The sequence below is a fragment of the Bacillus rossius genome, chromosome 8 (assembly GCF_032445375.1).
Source record: "Bacillus rossius redtenbacheri isolate Brsri chromosome 8, Brsri_v3, whole genome shotgun sequence".
NCBI lineage: Eukaryota > Metazoa > Arthropoda > Insecta > Phasmatodea > Bacillidae > Bacillus > Bacillus rossius.
Genome location: NC_086336.1, coordinates 43,133,001 through 43,153,556, shown reverse-complemented (window position 1 = coordinate 43,153,556; position 20,556 = coordinate 43,133,001). Strand labels below are relative to the sequence as shown.

The 20,556-nt window shown below is 38.1% G+C and overlaps 1 protein-coding gene across 1 annotated transcript in view; it reads left to right on the top strand.

The window, feature by feature from the left end:
- LOC134534807 (allatostatin-A receptor-like) overlaps positions 1-20,556 on the top strand; it is a 576,662-nt gene that overhangs the window by 435,735 nt on the left and 120,371 nt on the right. The window contains 1 exon segment of the mRNA XM_063373401.1: positions 17,720-17,823. The gene's annotated coding sequence lies outside the window, so the exon portion shown is untranslated.

Below are 20,556 nucleotides of genomic sequence, written 5' to 3'. Positions count from 1 at the left end.
TCGGAACTCGCTCGGAGGCCGTCGACGTCGCTTATATCCCCACGGCATCCTTCTCGAAGGGACTAGAGTGACTGTGCCGACCCGACGCCCGAAGAGTCCAGAAAGGCGGGGTTTATTCGCGACACTCCGCGCGGTGGCCTCGGGGAAACCCGCAGAATTCCCAAGCCGCTTAAAGTGTCAGTGACAATAGTCCGAGGCGGGATTGGGAGCGGGGAGCGGAGGGGGCTGTTTAGCCAGACCCTTTGTAATCCGGCCAGGCACGCGTGGAATGCCTTACGTCTGATGGACGGTGCGTGACGTCAGTGGCCGTGCGTGACCGCCAGCCCGCTCCGAACCTGGCAATCCAATTCAATTCAAAAGTTTTTATTCACATATTTTGCACTTTACAGGTTTTTTGTTTATAATGTGACATCCCAGCACTCAGTGCTCTTTTGCCTAAAACTAATTCATATATGTACATAAATTATTTAAATTAAACATGTTATTAATAAAAGGAAAATTAAAAAAAAAACTTTTGTTTTGTCTTTTGGAGACTGTTTGGCTCAATGATATGGTTTTGATCTTATATCTACGAAAGAAACACATTTACACTATTTACACATCCTTGCAAAGACTTTGTTTTCACTGACATAATTTAATATTTTGCACTGACTCTAAGAAACAAAAAAAAATTTGACTATATACACACATAATAAACTAATTTGCACTGACTCTAAGAAACAGAAATTTGACTATATACATACATGGCACTGTGGTGGGCGTCCATGTTTATTCACTTCTGTGAGCACTACGGTTGGTGTCTCTTTGGCTGGTTGCACATGCCTTGCCCAGTCAGGGTGGCCTGCCAGGGTGGTACTCTTGTTATTAGTTTATGTGGGTGCGGGTGTGATATGTCGTGTTGTCCGATGTTCTGTATGAGTGTAGACGGGTGTTGTGCTGCCTTGAAAAATTTGTCTGTGTATTGTATAACTAATTGGCGTGGTGAAGGTGTGTCTGCAAGTTCGTGTAGTTGAATGTTTAGTTACGTATTTGTAACCTGGCGCGCATCGCGGTCTTGTCTCTCGCGTTCGTGAAAATATAAACGTGCGCTAGAACTATTTTTCTTGCGTGTGTGTTGACCGGGAGGTGGTCACAAACGCTTCCGTGCGAATGCGGCGAAGGTGGGGAGGTAAGGTGTGTTCAAGTGACAGTTAGCTACGGGCCGGCGCGGGAAGACACGAGAGTAGGTGCTTGCGTTCCGCGAGAATACTTTTAAACCGGGGTCGCGAGAGAGTGTAACGTATTTTTTTTTGAAAGTCTCGCACGTATTACAAAAAGAGCCGCGTAACTATGTCCATGATCGACTACTGCAAAAGGTGGGTCGCTGGTTTTCAAGACCTACAAGTGCATGGATTTGTGCCCAGTTAAGGGGCCCGCCTACCTGGGCACACATACGGTGTGCAGAGCTTCAGGAAAAACAACGCGATTTCAAAACTACTCAAGATATCCGAGTGGGGCCTATTTACGAATAGCATTTAAGAGTTCGCTGAGGACCGAAAAGTACTTTTAATTTCGGATTAAGTTTTTAAACTGTATTTTTAGACGCTTTAAAATGCCTAAAACGCGTGTTTTCAGAGTAATTTTTAGGCATAAAACAATCAGTACAGATTCTTGAAAGTACTTAAGGGGCTTGCATAACACCTTTATCTTCATTTCTCCGCCATATAATGTTACGGTCACCGCTCAAATTTCACAGTTATCCTGTGACGACGAGACGAATGCGCGCCAGTTCAGAGACTTGCGCTTAGAGGCTATACCGCGCTGGAAGCACCAGCGAGCGTCGCGCTTATCATCCCGCCTCACTAACACCTTTGAATATATATACTGTATAGAAGTCGCGAGTGGATAGGATTTACTCTACGTTTTTCAAAAGCGTTTGATGAGCAGCTTGGGAACTTCACCGCTGCAGTGCGCTGCCGTAACGCCCTGTATCGTCTTAGTAGTTATTTACACGTTAGAGCGCAGCGCTGTCGCCCGCTGTCATTCCCCGCACCCCTCATCCATCATTCACTGCAGCTCAACGTCGTTCAACAGGAGGGGGAAGGGGTGTTTGAAGAGTTAGACACTTGTCCGCTAGGGACCACCACAAGTCGATGCCCTAGAGATGGTGGCGATTGCGGCGGTGAATTAACCAACTACCTCAAAACCGTATTAGAAATTATAACCTGGCCTGGCGACTTCTATACAGTATATATATTCAAAGCTAACACACACACACCCCTGACGAGGCGGGCCCCTTAATACTGGGTGGTGTTGGTCGTCGGGCACACCCTGGGCTGCTTTAGTGTGTTAGGCTTTTACATTTGCATATATTTTGTGTTGTTATAAAAAAAAAATTTCAAGCACACGAAATGACTTGAACTGACTTTAATAAGAGAATTAATATGGCTGAGACCAGTCTTTAAAGTTTAATGTTTGCAAAAGTTATCCATAATTGTTATGAGTTATATATTTTTTATTTCTTTTTTTTACATAATTTTAGATTATATTGAATGTTACATTTTTAATATATTTTTATCGGGTTAAACCTTATTATAGTGTGTTTTGCAAAAAAAAACTCAAGGACATGTGTACTTCCCTTTGCAAAAGATGTTTAATAGTATTTGTGATATTCATAGAAAATCGTTAAGATATAATTTTGTATTTTTTTTTTTTTAAATTACCGCCTATCCATACTCCTCTATTTCTCTGATTAAATTGTTCAAGTTTCATTACTTTTTGGTATTATTTTACTGGCACCCTTCTAGACGTGAGAGTTAGTTCTTCGATTACTGCGACACTTAAAATTTTTGTTCATGCGTGCGCCGCTTTTGTTCGACTTTTAACTCCCTCCCCGCAGGGTTCTGGAGTTGTTATCATTGACCCAGAGCTAGGGTAATGATAACACAGTTGATTTTCCTTAGCAGTTCAATCGTTTTGATAAAAGTTTATTGATAGGCGGTTTCTACTCAGCATTCCGACGACGGTCCTTGTAGGTACTTCTCGTGCAGAGAAAGTTAACCGGTATAATTTGTAGCTCTATCTCTTGGTGTTTATTTGAAATTATGCGTTGCTTCGGTTCCAGTTCCCGTCTGGTTTCAAGTGCCGAACAAATACTGGGGTTGTGGATAAGCCCCAATTGGCAGGTTTAAGTGTTGCAGTCAGTGTATGTTTGTTTAAAAAAATACACATTGCATTTCTACTCATCACCATCCATCATTCATTCCATTTCATCTCATTTCATCCATTTTTCACTAGACTAAACAACCACCGACACAATCATCATCTCGTCTGTTCACCCACGTAACGAAATTGTATGTTCTGGTCAATTGTTTATGAAGTTCTGCAAAGTTCGAACTTTTTTTTTGTGGTTCTGGGTTAGATCTCAAAAACACGAATATGACCAAATATGTGTAATGTATTAATTTGCTTCTCCCTCGATTGCTTTGTAACCTGTACGTTTTTTAAAAGTGTTTATTTTTTAATTTTATTTTTTTAATTGGTTACTAGTCCTACAGGGCGTGTCAAACAACTCGTGAATTATTGAAGAGGGCCACTCAGCGGTACAACATACGCATTCTAGATTTTGTGTCGAATAAAAACGCTAATGTTTAAATAGATTACAGGCTTATGCCCCCCCATTGTCTTGTAACCCTTAATTATGAGCGCGCTCTGGATTTTAATATATATATATCACTTTTTTTTGCAATGTTACAGTAATTAATTTTAAGGTTAGTTTTAAGAATTTTATATTGCAATTTTTTCACACACATTATTGTTTTCAGCTAAATAAACGTGCACGCTGGAAATATATTTATTTTTGTAACATATATTATTTTTGGTAAGAAATTATTGGTAAAGCCTTTTACAGTTATTTCACAGACTTCACGTATTTTGTATGTATCCGATCATTTATTATTGGTCATGATAAAGGAATTGAAAGTTTATTTCAGATTTTCACTGCTACCGCTTACTTTTCCTTACATATTTTTTTTCTCAAAAAGTTAAAAATATTACTGGGTGTTGAGATAACCCTTTGCCGTGAAAGTAGTTTGAAGATTATTTGCGGTTTCTAAGACTTATTTAGATTCCTCACTTACGATTTTGCCGCTAGTCTTAGACGCTACTCCCAGAAGGATGTTGGAATTGTTTTGGTTGACTCGAAGCCCAAGTAACTTAAACTGCATTGCACTGTCTTTCGAGTTTCAGGTGTGTCGAAGTGTTAGACGTTTCGCTCCGTGTTGCAGCAGGCATCTTTAGGGTTTCGAAATAAACGGTGGTAGAATTGGTTCAATCTACCACTTTGACGTGGCTTGAACTTAAAATGTCAAGATAGTTTTTAGCAGATTTTTAGGCTGTTGACTACCACGCTGATAAATTAAAAAAAAAAAAATTAGTGTCAGATTTCCCATTTATAAAAATTAATATAATTATTTCGATAAATTTTTTAGAAGCACGGGGGAAAAAAATTGTTAAAGTATAGGATGACGAAGCTTCGGAGGCTAGATTCCGACGTCGCGGTGATTTTCATTCGTTCGTGTTTCGGACGTCGTCTCGTTCGTCAGCAGACAGGGCGACCGTCATACAAACCACTCCTCGCCACTGAAACCAACAACACACACACCATTGAATATATATAACTTATATATATTCAATGCACACACACACGCGCATGACGTCTCTCCCGTTGCCCGTGGCAGCGGCCAGTCCCTCTCCCCCCCCCCCCAAACCCTTCTCCACCTCCTCCAACCGCCGTGAAGGCGGAAATTAGAGAGAACTAATATGGCGGCTCGCGCGCCGGGGGACCGTAAATTGCTGGGGCGGGCATCAAATGCGATATTGCTGCGGGCGACGAACCACTAACCCACCCGTGACACAGCCGCTACAGTGCAACACAACCACCCCTCCCTCCCCCCCCCCCCCCACGTCCAAATACCCTACGTCCCCGCACAAATGACGGCGCAAGTCCTGACGTGACCGCCATCACAGGATCTCTCCCGCCCCTCCCTTCCCCACTCTTTGTGCTTGTTACCCCTCTGAGAGAGCTACTGAGGACGAGGGGTCAGATAAGCCACATCAAACAACACCATACTCACGTTTGAAGGTAAGTGCCTACGGTCGAAGAGACACCTGGGAACACACGTGGAAAAAAAAAATTAAAAAAAAAAAACACGCAATTTGAAAACTGCTCAAGATACACGAGGACTTTTTTTACGATAGTTAAAAGCATTTAAAAATACCTCGAGGGCGGTGGAGTATTTGAGTTTACGTATTTCTTTTTCTTTGTATGGCATTTAGTTTTTAATTATTGAAACTTTTAATTTTTTAGGTATAATTGTTTCATTAATTCAATACAAAAAAGGATTTTTCTTAAAACGACCAAAAAATCCGAGTTTTCAGGGTTTATGGAAAACCAAATTTTTATGTATTTATGTTAATATTTATATAAAGATTTTCAAAACGAAGGTACCATACAAACATACCTTTGTTTTGTCTCAAACTATTACAGGGATGGTAAGTCTTAACAAAAATTGTTTCAGAAATATTTTTATTTTATATTATATAAAAATGATATATTTAAAAACAATTTTAATAGATTGGATTGTGTGCTCTTAATTCAAGTTTTAAACCACACGATTTTGTATTTTCAGTAGATGTTAGGACTTACTTAAAAATTTGCTGTTAATCTAAAAAAAAAGGACTTGTTTAATTGTTTAATAGAAAAATCATTTTTTATTAGATTAAATATGGTTGTATTTTGTATAAATTTAATATCATGTACAATGACACGAAACATTATAAGCGAAATGATTAAGAAAACTACCCCCCCCCCCCCCCCAGTGAAATCTCACGAGCAGACGTGTTTTCGCAGACCCATCGCCCCGCCGGGACGCAGAAGACACTCTGCGAGATTGCCCTTGGTCCGGAGGCTGCCTCGAAGTTCTTGCAGAGAGCCCTCAGGAGCTGGAGGGATGGAGAGGAGGGGTTTACGAGGGCAGCGTGGCTCGGATCCCTTCTCTCTCTCTTTCTCTCTTCACCCAATACTCGGCTAAGGTAGTACCGCGCGCTCACACACACACACACACAGGGGAGAGAAGGAGAGTGTAAATGGACGCCAGCGGGGCTCCTCGATACACGGAGACGGGTCGCCCGGTAACCAGAGGCTGCTTGCTGCTGGCCGAGAGCGGCGGTGGTCATCAGACGCCACTCTTCAGTCCCCCAGTCCAATACCCCCCTTTTCCTCGGGCTTTAACGAGTCTCGGAAAGCTCGAGAGATCTCGGCGGTGCGAAAGGCTGCGAAACATCACGTGTGTACTCACATGAAACTGAGTCGTTTCACCCACCATCGGTAGGGGCAGGAAATTTTCGCGGAAAAGTCTGAACGCCTACCAGACTGCAACAAGGTATAAACCACACCAGCGGTTTCTTCCTTGTGATTGGCGGCCGTCTGCGAGAGAAGTTGTTGCCTTGTTTGCACGAGCCACTAAGGACGAGTTTGCTTCCACACTGAATTAGTGTGATTGATGGTTGTTGTAACAATCGACATGCACCTCAAAGTAACTCACCCAATCACGAAACACAGACGATGCTACAGTGTTTTAACTTCCAGCTACTCTCGAGATCTTTTCGCGAAATTTTCATGGCCCTAACCATCGGGCGTCGCGAAGCGCGGCGATGACAGGCGTGACGTTCCCACATGCTTGCCGGGGCAGGATGATCCCGCGATGGTTTGCCACTGCCCTTCCGCGGGTTGAAGTAGAAAGGGACATCGCAAACACCCAGCCCTGGACCCCAGGGAGAAGGTTTGGATAACACACAACAGTAGGTACTTTCTTTGATTTATTTCGTTAGAAATCATGCATTTAATCATTGGAATTCGTTTTTACTTAAGTACAATATTATTTCGTTATAAATGGGTTCTTTTGAAGCTTTTTCATGTAATTTTACCTCATTCTATTTATTTAATGACATTTAACTCCAAATAATTCAATTTCTATTGTATCGAGTGATTTTGTTTGATGTATTAGGTTTCCGACTCATTTCGGAATATAGGCATTTATTTCATTTCCCGGCCGGGAATCGGGTCCCCTTGGCCCAAAAAACCAGACGCGCTAGACACTAGACCAAGTGAGGGGGCGTATATAGTACAAATGTAAAATACTTTATTGAACAATTGTTTAATATAATGAATTCGTTTATATACTTATGCATGCCATGTAAGTGTTTGATATTTCGAACATTCCAAAAATAATTTATGTTTAACATTTGTAACAGGGATCAGGATAACACCTTTAATTTTCTGTTTCATTCAGGCACATTTTGAATGATCTTTACAACAGGCATACAATTACACAATATCAAAAGGGTTTCTGCGTTGAAGGGGCTGCAGTAGCACTTTTCCCAAGGCTCTAAATGCTCAGAAATATATACATGAATTAAATAAGTATCAGGTGAACTAAGTTCTTTTTATTTTCCTCGTACTGACTAAAGTAGTATACGTACGTTAGTGGCTCCGAGCCCTGGTGTCAGTGCGTGGTGGTGTCGGGGTCCATCATCTAGGGTTGTGACGTCACGGCCGCAATATTGACCAACCTTTACATTTATCTTTTACCTTTAACCTTGACCTAGTCCTCGGTGACCATATCGGATGACCTTGACCCTATCCACAGTTTTGTGTTATGAAATCGCAGCCGCAATCTTGGATACCGCCTTTTCGGTTTATGATATCACAGTTAATATCTTATTTTCGTTTGCAGGAGGTTGCCTTATTTTTTTCATCTGTTGGAGGCCGCCATTTTGTTTTTAGTCTACTGGAGGCCACCATTCTTCGATGATGTAAAGTTCGCCATCTGTTTTCCTGCTGTTTATTTATAAGGTGAGCTAGCGTCGCTGTCTAATGCACGTAAGGTCAATAAAATTTTGTAATGACCCCTATAGACAAATTAAATTCTTCATACAAAATACACCGGAAACGAGATGATTCGATACATTAAAGGTCATACCTGTATGGAAACGATAAGCCATTGACTACTCGGAGATGGAGAAATTTACCCGACTAAGTTTAAACAAGATATATAAAAACATATTCGGACTTGTAATATTTTTTAATATAAAGGAATAATAGTAGCACATGTTGTGTACCGAGAGCCCCCTTATTTGTTTTAAATAACTGCTACTAAAAAGGCTAGAGTCATGTATACATCGTATTCTAGAATGTGCTACCGACATCTTTGTTTTTAGTGCATTCTACTAGGAACGTAGTGTCATATACTGCACACGTCGTCTGCTAGAGTGCGCTGCCACAATATTGGTGTAATTTATACCAGCTAGAGTGTAATAGTGTTAATCACCAGAACATCATAGGATCCACTTTATTGTCGGCCATTTTGGCCGCCATATTGAGAATTTGTTGTTATTAACCTAGATTCTGGAAATATTTTAAAAATCATTTTAAAAATAACCCATCAATATAATTATTTATTTGTTCCATTACAGTTCTCAGTTATTTCCTTCGCCAAGGGGAAAAATCTTTAATTTTAGTATAAGAATATATACTTAATTAACTATAACTTTATATAACATTTTACTGTAAAATTAAAAGTCCTGGAATCAAAAACAAGGAATGGAAGACAAAAATATCATAACTTTCATAGTATGTACACCATCGATTCCGTTAAAATTATTTGTAAATGTATTAATTTTTCTAACAATTTTGTCTGTAACAATTTTTGATAAGAATAACCATTACTGCAAGGGGTTGGAAAACTAAGGTTTGTAAAAACGTAAATAAAGCTTTTGTGCAATGAACGCTATCGAATCTGTTTTTATTTATTTTAAACTTTCTAAATATTATTTAAAACGTTTGTTTGAAGTAATTTTTTTGAAACCAACCATTACTGCAAAGGTTAGAAATAAAAGGGTGAAAGACAAAAATAAAAACAACACACAAATGATTTAGTAGGTATACTACCAAATCCGTTACAGTTTATTGAAAAAAATACAAAAATTTTAAATCTTATATAAAATCTTTGCTGAAACAATTTTTGATGAAACGAACTATAACCATTAAAACAAGGTTTAAATAAAAAAATTAAAGACTTTCTCCTATAAAATTCGTTCCAAATGATTTTAAACTATTTTAATATATCCTAAACCTTTGTCCAAGCAAATTTTTATACAACCACATATTAGTGGAAGGGATGAAAAAATTGTTTTATAAAGTAAAAATAATATTGCATGACTACCTTATTAGGCATAATATGAAATTATTTCTAAGCAATTCAATGCTGAATACTTTAAATTAAGATAATTGGAAACATTTTCGTAGCAAATAATATAAATAAATGTTTTATCTATTATTTTGGAAATTTGGAGAACATACAGGTGTCATGTCATTTAATTTCTTTAAATGTTTCAGAAGTTTAAACAAGTTTTCAAATATTTCCTGCTTCAAACTCTACCTGCGCCTGTTTCCTTTGCAGAAAATGATTATTTTTTAGTTCACAACTGCTCCAGCACTTTTGTTCTGCACGATTTAGATCAGACACGAAGGTATTCGTTTCCCAACGTCTTCTACTTTCATTTACTTTTTACCTCGTAACATTACACAGTGAGTGATCCTTTTTTTTTTTTTTTTTGTGAGTTTGTTAGGCTTCTGGCGTTCTCCCATTCCGCGCCAGATGCGTTCATTTCGCTTCTCTACCCACCACTGCTGTAGGTGACATCCTAGTTTGTAACCTTTTGTGAATCTTTCCTGTTTTTTTTTTTTGCGGTGTAAATTGTTCTCGCCTTTGAAGTCGTGTCTTTTCCCCTTCCCCCTTATTTTTATCTCCGCGCTCGCTTTTTCCCTTCAGCGCAGGGAGTCCTGCTTCCTGGCCCAAAATTAAACTACAGTCTCCTTCCTCACCCGCTTCGCCGGATGGACCAGTAATCTCTCCTCCGCTTCTCGGTCCCACTGACATCTCTCCGTCCGCGGCCGGCGGGCAGCAGCTAAGTCGCGCAGAAATACGTCAAACGTAGCCGACACTGTGAAAAAAAAAAAAAAAAATCCAAGCCGTTATTTTGCCACTTCTGGACGTAGTTCCCTTAGATTAAACAGAAAAAAGATTTTTCCATTGGACTATGGAAACCTGTGTTTTATCGACAGAAACTGAAATAATCACCATTATCTCAATTAATTTCAGTTGTCTGCCTGTTGTTTTTGTTTTACTATTTTTAAATAATAAATCTTAGCTGGACAGTACCATCTAACATTATACAAAACTGACTATCATAAATTTGTCATTAACAGAACTTTTACTAAAAAAAAAAGGTAATGTGTCCAATTTAACTCTTTAAACAAATGGGCATTTGTTGTTACCTAAATAATCTGTTTAAAAAACTTGGTTTCTACTGTGTGTGTTATTAAATTGAACCAAACATTATGATGACAAACTAAAAAATATATATATATTTCTGACTTCTAATTTAACCCTGAAATTGGTCCTAACACTTTAAGCCAGATGTAAAATAATTCTCCAAGCCACTTGCTATATGATCCACTTGGGCAGATTACACCATAACTATCCATTTCCAAATTTGGGTGGCACACCCAAGCTCCACTTCTAATTTATCATTTCTATCAACCAAGCGTTACCTTATCTCATAGAAGTTTCCTAATGGGGAGCCTACGTTAGTAACATCTTTGAATATATATACTGTATAGAAGCCGCCAGCCCAGGTTAAAATTTCTAATACGGTTTTGAGGTAGTTGGTTAATTCACCGCCGCAATCGCCACCATCTCTAGGGCATCAACTTGTGGTGGTCCCTAGCGGACAAGTGTCGAACTCTTCAAACACCCCCTTCCCCCTCCAGTTGAACGACCTTGAGCTGCAGTGAATGATAGGTGGGGGGGGGGGGGTGCGGGGAATGACAGCGGGCGACAGTGCTGCGCTCTAACGTGTAAATAACAACTAAGACGATACAGGGCGTTACGGCAGCGCACTGCAGCGGTGAAGTTCCCAAGCTGCTCATCATACGCTTCTGAAAACGTAGAGTAAATCCTATCCACTCGCGACTTCTATACAGTATATATATTCAAAGGTAACAGCAGATGAAAACTAGATGACGGCTGTGATGTCATAATACAATATAGCGGACGGGGTCAAAGATCATCCAAGATGACGGCCGGGGTTAAAATCTATTTTAAAGGCCAAGTTCATCCAAGATAGCGGCAGGGGTAAATTTCAAGGTCAACTGGTCAAGATCAAGGGTTATGGTCAAAGGTCAAAGTTAAATGTCAAACGTCAAGGGCTTGGAGCCTCCAACCTATACTACTGACTAGTCCCTTTTTTTCTAACTTTTAATTAATGACTGATCTAATTATGGTAGAAAATTCCCCCGAAAGAATCTATCTTCTGTTGAATTACGTGTTTAAAGTTTATGTTTCTGCATTATCTGATTAGTAATTGAAATGTTTCATATTCGTTAATGCATTTATTTGTGTTTTTTGATCATAAATGTATAAAAAGAAATTACAGAAGCAATTAAAAATACATCAACGTTTCTGCTCAACGAAATTCGCAACTATCGATAATGTGGTGACTTTCATAAAAGTAATATTGGTAGTCACTGTGCAATTTTTAAATAAGCGAATTTAATTCCTACAGTACAATTAAATTCAGAAAACCACATTACAATACTTCTGTTTTTTTTTTAGGTATATTTCAAATAAATACTACCAATAATTGTAGCCGTTACCATGGTGCGAATTTTGGCAAATTTTTATTTAGTTTTTCGTTTCATGGTCCATAGACCCGAAAACCATAGTCAACTCAAAAGTTTATATATATACATAACACTATATCACATTTTTATGAACACTATTATTGCCGCAATTATTCACATATCACTTCTAAGCTGATATATTAAGTCTAGTAAGTCTCAGTCGAGTTCGTTGATGGGTCATTTCCGACCAAAGGAGTAGAAATGGGGAAAGTTTTTAAAAAACAGAAAAAATCGTTTTAACTCCCATAATATGACGAATATCACATCCGTTTTAACGTACTATAATTTGTAAGAGTATTACCGCAAACCTTTATCTAAATAAATTTTAGATAAGACCAACTATAACTGCAAGGGGTGGGAAAAACAAGGGTTAGAAAACAAAAAAAAATTGTAACTCCCTTCGAAGGCACATCATCGAATCCGTTAAAATTTTTTGTAAATCTCATTAATTTTATCTAAAACTATTGGCTATACCAATTTTATGATTATACGAACCATTACTGCAAGTGGTTGGACAAACCAGGGGAAGAATTTCCAAATATTCATAACTCCCTTAGTAGACACACTATCAAATCCGTTCGGATTGTATGTAAAACTTATAAATAATATCTGAAACTTTTATCTGAAACAATTTTTAATAAAACCAACCATTGCTGCAAAGGGTGGATAAAGAGAGGTTTAAAAAATAAAAATTAATTAATAACTACCTCAGTAAGCACACAATCGAATCCATTCGAATTGTTTGTACATATTATAATTTTAATCTATAACTTTTGTTTGAAACCATTTTTGATCATAAGACCATTACTGCAAGGGGTTGAAAAAACCTGCGGTTGAAATAAGAACATAAATAAAACTTACTTATTATGTACTATATTCAATCAATGTTTATTTTTGTTTAACGTTTTAAAAATTGTTAAAAACTTTTTTCTGAATTAAATTTTATGTAATAAACAAGTTCTTGAAATGTTCCACGAGTTTATAGAAGTTTCCAAAATATGTATAGAAGAAATAGGTACTTTGAATTCTATATACGCCTGTAGGCTGTGCCGAAAAGTTTTTTTTCATAGGTTATCTTTTTTATTGGCGAGTTGTTTTTAAATTTTTAATTTTAACGTTATTATTCATGAAACTAAAGAACATAGCATATGGTTACAAATTACCAAAAATTGCACAATTAATAAATATTGTATAAAAAATACAAATAAAAAAAATAAAATGAAATGTATTTAACTCAAAACATAAATAAGTTACAAGTAAACACTAGAAAAAAAATTAGATTATTTCTTAAGCCACAATTATAAAAATTAATGTGGATGTGAATACTGGCGCAAAATAATTAAAGTTAATAAAAATGCATTTTTCTAATATTAAAAAATAAACATGGAAGACAATAGATAGGGTCTCTCACAATATAAATACTACTCGTGTTTCACTTGAAAATAAATTGGAATGTTTTCATTTTTTTTATTCTCGCTTCCTCTTTTATGATCCCTCATGCTATTGAAAACCAGCATGTTATTTAATTTGGTAGTCGTAAAGCTATACCACACACTTTAGTAATGGAAGTTTAGAATGACCTACAAGCTATCCTTGTTTTAAAGTTACTAAAGGGGAGATTTTACAGTCACCATATTTCCCTGTACTTAAAAAATTATATATCTCTTGTGAGATTTAACCTTTAGGAAAATTAAAAAACAGTTACAAATCTGCAGTAGAATATGTCTATGAGAATACGTGTATGTATACATATGATCGATCTTACTTAAGTTAATTTAGTTTTATTATTTACAATTTATTACTTATTAGTAGTGCAGCATTTTGTAACATACGACAGACTATTTCCACTTCATCTAAGTTTATGTCATCGGTTAAAAAATATATACTTCACCTTAAATATTGGCGTGAAAATATTAATGTGCGCTTATAATATCATCCCATCTGAAGTAATGTCATCTGAAATAGAGTTATTAGTAGACAAATTAAAATGTGAAAATTAAGTCAATGAAAACAGAAAAAAATTTCTTGTTGCTACCAGAATCTCACAAAAAAAGTAATAATATAATTGTTTAATGAGCAGCGAAGCAATTAAAGCCTTCTAAGTAAAAGTAAGAACTTCAGCTTAGTATCGAATGTCTGTTAGTAGTATTTTCGTAAATGTCTCTGCCATTGAAGTTTCTTTCCCGGGTGGTAGAGGTTGGTAGCTTTTGCCGTGTTTCAAGGATTTCTCAGTATTTCAAACACACTGTGGAAAAGGATAGAGTTCGATTTAGGTGGAAATACTCTTCTTGTGTCCGACGCCATCAAAGGAACACTTTACTAATTTGTTGGTGTTTTTTCTCTCGCTCTCTCTTGAAAACACTCAAGAGTCTACCAGCAGTCTCTTTGGCGGCTTAGACTCTATACACCTCAGCCCAATTCCAAACTACCACAATGGATACAATCCAATTTGGTGAGTAAAGGAAACGTAACTAAAGCGCCTGAAGAAGCAGAAAATTACTTATAAGCCTGTAGTCTCCCATTCTGAGTCTGCTAAACATTTTCCAATGCTGACGGGGAAGCTTACGCATTACGTTTTATGATTAGAAGGTCATATTACTTAGTTTGGAGCACGAGATTAAGTTAAGATAAGTTAAGTTCATTGCCTAGTATGTATGTGTATGTATGTGTATGTATGTGTATATATGTATACATTAACGTGGAATAATGGGATATTTTTTATTCCCGATGTTACGGGATGTGGCCTGTTAACAACACGAAATGTTCAGAAATTGTTGAGCGTATATTTAATGTGTGGCAAGGAATGCCAAATCAAGCGGATTTTGTTAATATTAATAAATTCTTTCTGGAAAAGCAACCCGGCAAATTCATAATCGCGAACAGATGCGCGCAAATTTTAATTTCCGCGCGCATCCAGGCACGCCTGCAGTGACTGAGGGAACAGTTTTCAATAAGGCACAAAAGCAAAAGGACGATATTAATAATGCCTTGTCATGGGAAAACACATAATTAAAGTTATAATTAAGACCGAAATGGAAACTTAAAATTCCAATCTGACGCATAGCAGATGCTTTCTGAAAAGTTTATTTCAAAAACTCAGCAGTAAAACGAAACTGTATCAGCACTTTCGTGTTATAAAATTAGGACTCTTATGGTCTGTGTCATCGAACTTGTCCCAAATTTGGTGATTTTAAAAAAATAATACCACGAAAATTCCTCAAAATTCACTAGCAAAGCATCACATGAAATAAATTTACGATCACTGACGAACACATGAATTTGTTGACAAACACTGGAATCACAGTGTATGCATTTGCGTCTCCTTTTAGTTGAAGAGCCCAAAGTTTGTAATTCAAACTACGGTAGAGCTTCAGTTCTTGAAAAACCGCGAGGTACACTCGTTTGAAGAGTTTTATTTTGTGTAACAACCAAGCTCTCGCAATACGGTATTTAGTGGGAGTAATTTCGGGAACGCGACGGAATCGCATCACGTTGTGCCATCTGAGGTGGATGGCGAAAACCAAAGTTCACAAAGCCAAATGGATTCTTATTAGTATTAACAGTTAAATTTATTTAAGTAGATATGCTATAGTTTATTAATATGCCACCGGTGGTTTATGATAAATAATTATGAACGTATTGGAAATTAAAGAAAGAGGTAAACATGCCGGATTGTAATAAACCCGTAGGTCAAAAATTACCAGAGGTTCAACCACCGAGACAATTTAAATTTAATATATCATTACAGGCTCAACAGTACCACCTATATACAGTGAATCGTTGTCACTACCAGATAATTAACTAAAAGAGAAAAAACGTTAGTGTTTCGTTTCGCCTTTATTACCATCAGCTTTTATTTTTATTTGTTTTGGATAAGAAAGACATAGGAAAAATTTAAAGATTAATAGATTTAACAAGGCAAAATGGAAAGAAAATGTTGGTCAACTTACATAAAATAAATTATGAATTTATTACATTCTCCAGTTCAAGTTATAAAGCTACCATGAACTTCTAATATTTTAGCTTTTGGTACGTCGTACAGTTAATGTTTAGTTGTCACATGTTTAAGGGTTCATAGGTGCGATATTAGTTGTTCTAGCTTTGGAACTGACTCGTTGAGAAGGTAAACTGGAGCAGGCTTATCTGACTTATCTGCCATGCGCCCGCCGTGAAGATGGAGTAGTTGGGTGATGCCGAAACAATGTGCTTCAAGGGCCGTTACTGAAGCATGCGATCTCCTGGAGCAGGAACTTCTCCGGAAAGATTGGAGCCGGAAGACAGGGCCGGAAGTAGCCATCCAAGCCCCTAAATTGAGACCCACTGTAGCAGAATTGAGCATTGGTAGAAATAAAAATAAAAGAATCTTTATTTGAACAAGGACGCGATCAAAGAGGGTTTGAAAATTTATTGGGAGGTCAAATTCAGGTTGTAGTGTCCCACTTAAAATTTGATGGTGGGGAGGGATATCTCGGTGCTATATCCCCGCAGAAATGACGGAAGTAAGATCAATAATAATAATAATAATAAGCACAGGCGAACACACGCGAATAAAACTAAAACACCAAATTGTCAACACGAAACGTGTAAGGAGATTTTGGGAACGAAATTCCAAAAATTTACGTGACCGCATTCCGTAGTTAAGATCCCGATACCATGCTTGATGTAAAGACACCCAGAAGTTAATAGAGTCTCGAGCGGAAGTCCCAATAACGTCTGCTGGAAGGTTGGTCAAGTACCGAGTATAATTAATGTCCCCCCCCCCCTCCAAGGGGATGAAAGGTTTCGCAAGGGGGTAGTGGGGTGTTGGAATAGACGTAACTACAAAGCCGTCCCAGGAAGGGACGCACCGATTGGCCAACAAGAGTGACTGGAGAGGGGAGTCCAATAGGATGACCTAGAGGAGTAGTAAGTGGCGCCTCCTGGTGGGGGGCGCTCAGAGAAACTACAGAGTGCTTTAATTTAGTTTCTAAGGCAGCCGAGAGGTGTCGCGCAAGGCAGCGCGTCGTGCGCTGGCATGTTGGTGTGGAAGGGGGGAGGGAGTGCTGGCGACAAAATGGCGGGTGACACTACGGTGCGGGATGAGGAGAGGGGAATCATGCCGACGTCGTGGCGAGACAATGTTTGGCGCGGAAGAGGGTGGGGTTGAGGCAAAAAAAAAATTGCCAGGCGACTCTGGGAATCGTGCTTGAGGAGGCCGGATGCAAGGCGCCGTGCGTGTCTGTCTGGCGCGACGGGAACGGAAGCCCGGATGTAACGAAAGACGCAGCGCCTGCGTCGTGTGCTTGAAGTCGTAGCCTACGTGAAGATGTATAGGGGGGGGGGAATCCAACAAGCTGCTAACGTGGCGCTACTGGCAGCGTAGCGCGGTAGCGCTAGGAGTGGACAGACCTACTGCCTAATGCTTAAAGAATAAAGACCCCAATGGATAAAAAAATTAAATGTATGTCCCCGGAACACTGATCTAAAGTACGAATAAAAATAATACTTGAAATGGTGCCGAGAAAATCACTAATTTGCGGCACGGGTTAAAGTCCTTGTCGGAAATCTGGTCCAATTCCGAGGTTTAGTATTCTTTTAAAGTCGCTCTTATCGGAGCCGTTTCATTATTTAGTTTAAAAAATCGGTCTATTAATCAAATTATTACATAGTCGACGTAGCTGCTCTGGCAGCGAATTATTGCTGCGGGTGCGGAAACTGCGTGTGATTTTTGCGTCCAGAAACGTCGTTGAAAACACAATTTGCATGTATCTTTCTACGCTCGGCATTATTTTCAGAGAATTGTAAGTTTAATTCTGTGTGCTAATTTTGTATTATACGTGCATTTGTAACATGAGAACAAATGAATTTGCTCGTTGCTGAGCTTAGATGTGACACGTCTCTGACGAGTATTGAAAGACTCGCTCACATGTTTTATCTTCTTTTTTCTTGTTTCAGATGCCGGTTCTGGAAACACACAAGACATTCTGGACCGGAGCGACTATTCTCTCGCGCCTTGGCGAGTAAGGGACCCTAAATGTGACCACATGGATTTACACAAGGTTTGTTGCTTCTTCGCGAATTGGATTTCACTGCAGTGTAGCCCCTGCTCGCGTTTATCATGCACTAGCTGCCCGACCCAGCTTCGCACGGCTATACTAATGGAAAAAAATTAAGCCACATCTCCCATTTACAGTAATGGTAAATAAAAAAAAATTCAGTGAAAATTTATTACAATGCTGTATAATGTACCGGAGAGAAAATGAATAGCACCGATGGTTTCCCGACTCGTGCACGCAACGTACAACTGATGTACCCGTACTTCGCTACGGCAGTCTACAGGCAGATCACTCTTGCGCCGCTCATTATACATGCCCCTCCTTGTGGGTACGCCACTGCCGCGCGATGCCCGTTGCCATGGAGACGCAGAAGGTATGAACAATGCAAAATACTGTTCTCATGCAGACAAAGTACCCGCTGTTGCCTGGTTTTAACCACCCATGGGATCTAATTTTCGGAAAATGTCAACCTGCGTAACATAAGGAACATTACTGTGAAGTTTCAAGTCTGTAAAATATTTATACCTGTAAAAAGGGCAATAAAAAACAAATAAAACACAGAGAGAGGGAAAAAAATATAGTTTAGGTTTGCGATTTAAAGTGATAAAAAGTATTTAAATACTAATTGAACTCTTATGAGGGTACTGATTGCTTCGTTGTTAATATCACACGGGTGTTTTTTACTTGTATGGGAAAATTAAGAATGATAAGGCATCTAGTGCGTGGCAACAATGTTAATAGGCAATAGGAAATAAACTTCTAGCGCCTGCGGCATTGTCAACACACATTTCGTACATGTACTGCATGTTGTATCTAACCCCCTCCAACGCATTTGATTCTAAATTGGACTTTTAATAAGGATCCCTAATGTTATTGATAATATAATATAGCCTATAGCCTTCCTCGATAAATGTACTATCCAAAACTGAAATAATTTTTCAAATCGGACCGGTGGTTCCTGAGATTAGCGCGTTCAAACAAACAAACAAACTCTTCAGCTTTACAATATTAGTATAGATTTTAATTTTATCTACAACTGGGAATATTTCACTACACTGCAAGTCTGTAAAATTTTTACAAGCTGAGAAAATATTCCGCTAGCAGCGTTTCACAAAATCACTCTTTTGAATTGTAACGACAATAGAATGTTCTTAAGTTTACAAATAAATTACAAGTAGGCTTATAAAAAAAAATCTGGGTATTGACAAATGCTGCTTAAAAACCTGATACTGACACTATAGTTCACTACTTATATTTCACCTGACTCACATCATAAATAGATTACGCATCATAAATAGTTTAGTAATAACACTTTTTGAAAGATGCTATTGTCTTATAAGAGTTCTAAATAATTAAAATAAAAAACAGAAAAGAACTAGAACAAATTAAATATTTTTTTTTACTAAACAATGCATTATCATAATTATCTTTTACACTCTGCATTATTTAAATTGTATTATTTTGCCAAGTATTATTGGTTACAAGTGTGGTTATGTTGGCAAATCTTAGTTACAAGTTTACCAACTACACGTCACACACATTTGAATCTTAAAATTGTTCTTGACAACTTTCGAACATCTATGTCAAATGCCTGTTCGTAACCTCTTTTGATAACAAGAAATATTTTTTTTACAGTTATTAATAACAAGAACTGTACCTTCCTGAAATATGCCATGGACGTTGTTTTTAACCACCCTTTTATTAGCTTGACCTGCTTGGATGAATGAATGGACTATGTAATAAAATCTTTCCATTCAAATTTTACCTACTTTTCGACATCCGAATGTGTTGAAATTTTGCATAGAACCTCTGACAAGACAATATTTTGATAACTCAACTCATTGTTAAGGGGAATGAGAAGGGGGGTCAGAGGGTAAAAAAAAAAAAAAACCTAATTTCGAACTATGGGTAATAATCATGCATTTTGTGAATCGATGAGGTCGGGGCATGGTGGGAATTTTCCCTGGGGTTGACTATGCCCCTAGAGGGAAGAGGGAGTGGGGCTAAAGAACCAAAATTTTTAAAATATTACAAATCAAATAATTTTCAATTTGGAGTGTGTCCGATCCAATAGATGAGGTAATTGTGGAAGATATGCTCGAAGACGGTAAAGGGGGTGGGCGGTGGGGGTGGGGGTCTTTAAGTTATTATATTTGGAAACATTAAAAAATCTATTCTTTTTTATTACGAGTGTTTCTGAGGTGAGTTTATCGTGGAAAATTCGCCTTGGTTTCGACTTTCTCCCCTCGGAGGGGCGAGAGGTTAATGACCCTAAATTTATAAAATTTTATAAGTACATTCTTTTAGATTTAGAGTTTTTTCGAGGTCGTTTTATGGTGAAAAATGTGCCCGGGCTTCGTCTTTCTCCCCGGCGGAAAAGGATGGTGGCATAATGCACCTAAATTTCGAAAATTTAAAAATTGTTTATTTTTTAAATAGAGAGTTTCCGGGTTATGATTGAAAATATGCCGGGTTTCGTTAATGGCAAAGTGGGTACTATATATGAAATTATCTGGCCACTATTCTGGCGTGAATACGTGTATGATACGTCCGTGTTGATTTCGGTACATATGGTGTACATATTGTCAAACCAATAGCCATTCAGTTTCCAGCGAAATACAGCTATGGTACTGCTGAAAGGCGAATGTTGCCATTAATACTGAGTTGGGCATATACCGTGCATAAAATGCAAGGCTGAACTGTAGATAATGCAGTTGTTCGTTTAGGATCGCGTTC